The sequence below is a fragment of the Penaeus monodon genome, chromosome 31 (genome assembly GCF_015228065.2).
Source record: "Penaeus monodon isolate SGIC_2016 chromosome 31, NSTDA_Pmon_1, whole genome shotgun sequence".
NCBI classification, from domain to species: Eukaryota; Metazoa; Arthropoda; class Malacostraca; order Decapoda; family Penaeidae; genus Penaeus; species Penaeus monodon.
In genome coordinates this window covers 2,667,833-2,669,873 of record NC_051416.1, presented here as the reverse complement: position 1 = coordinate 2,669,873, position 2,041 = coordinate 2,667,833, and the positions used below count along the sequence as shown (strand labels likewise).

Below are 2,041 nucleotides of genomic sequence, written 5' to 3'. Positions count from 1 at the left end.
GCAAAGCTATTCATTTCACAAGACAGTCTTCATTATACATCTTTGAAGAATATATTAAAATCAACAAAATCAGTCTTATCTTGGTTCGTCAGATTACTCGTTCACATTTTTATCACTTTTCAAGAATCATCACAGTGAAATCAGGATAACAGGTGATAGAGAGAAAGTTCTGATTATTCTCATGATTGATATGTCCTACTAAGCATTATGGAGCTAACTTCTTTCATTGGATATGACAAGTATTCACACACAACCTTGTTATGAGTTTAACATTTTAACTGCTATACCCAGTTTGTACTTTTGTTCTATTTTCTCTTTCTCTTTTATCCTTCTAATAATGTTTGTCATCCTTACTTCATTGGGGTCAGAAAGGGTTGCACGCTCAACATAGTTACTGAAAGACAAAGTGTTTGTTAGCAGTTTAGATAATGTCACAATGGCAAGATGGAAAGGGGTATTACATGGGAGAGAACAACCTGTATAATGTAGAATAGGTAAAATAGGAAAAAAAGGTATTTGTTTTATTTTGGATTACCAAGAGGATGAGTGACATTTTACTGCTTTACTTAATGTTTAATCTGTATGATCCTTTTTATCAGAAAATTACACCAGTTTCAAGTTCGCTATACAAAAGAAATGTAGTGCAAGGTCATAGGTAACAGTATATACATGCATTTTGTTTGGTTTTATCTATAAGGTTTATGTAGTGTAGTGCTCGAAGAGTTGTGTGAATATTTTCTAAAATTTAGTAGCCTGACTTTCTTCCTTTTTGTGTGTTTGTTTTTCATATTCATGGTAAGGGTTGGTGCACATTTCAGTGACAACACACAAACAACCACTACATCCAAGTACATGTGGTCTACCATAACTGGAGACTAAGTATTGTAGCTTTATATGTTTGCTATTATGGAAGCAAACATATAAACAAGTATGGAAAGGTGTTGAATTACATATGGACTTAGAATTAGATCTGTGAAATATATGATGTATACATTAAGTATTATATTTACATCAGTGATCTCTTAAATAACAGACTGCAGTGTCTGTTTATTTCATCACAATAGCGGTAGCCTACTTTCAGTGTACTGGACATCCATGCTGTGTAGCAACACCCAAGGAAGTGCCTATATTATTGGAGAATTAATTGTTAGTGATAAATTCGGCTGTTATTGTGTTCTAAAAGTAAACAGTAATAGCCGCAAATTTCTCCACCTTTACAATATTAACGATATGACATCATCAGACGATAAAATATGAGAATATACAATTTGAACATAGCTGTAAGATTGTGCTGGTTGTTATTGGCATTTTAGTATCCATTAATAGATTACAATATCTGCCACCAACACACATACTAAGATGTTGCAGCAAATACCTCTCAGTAGTCAATGTATTCTGTATGTCTCTGGGAATGTCATGTTTGGCAGTAAAGCCATAATGTTTAGTGGTTGTGGATGTCAAACATGCCTGCAGTGTTTAGGGAGATTTATGAAGAAGAAAATGGAGGTTATCTCATAGAAGGAAACTAAATATTGTGTATTTGACCATTATCCAATGCTTTGAAACACGGACGCCCAATAGAAGTTGATCTCCAGTGATACACTTGACTCGGTTTCACCTGTATTGTCATTTTATAATTTCTTCTTGGAACCTCAATAGCCATTAAAAAAGGCCAGATTCCTCGAAAGAGCAAATGATTTAATGATTAGCTGTGCCATTTGATGATTAATTACTTTTGCTAAAAAAAGACCAAACACAGATGAACTAGTGAATGTAGAAAATATGTGATCATGCAGTTTTGCAAATAAAAAGTTTAGGAAGAACTGGATTCCTAAATATACTATATATTATAAATACCATTTTTTATCTGATTTGTGGATATTGTTTGTCTGGAAAGGGCAAGTCATGAATGTTGTGATTTATAAGTGATTTCTGAAAAACTAAGCATATTTGTAAGAAAGCAAATGGACAAATGAACAGACCTGATTGCAACTGATAGCTGGAAATAGAAAGGAAACAATACTGGTAATATTCAAATGGA

At 33.2% G+C, this 2,041-nt stretch overlaps 1 protein-coding gene across 2 annotated transcripts in view; it reads left to right on the top strand.

Moving 5' to 3' along the window:
* LOC119592991 overlaps window positions 1-2,041 on the top strand; it is a gene marked incomplete in the record, with an annotated part of 24,527 nt that overhangs the window by 14,760 nt on the left and 7,726 nt on the right.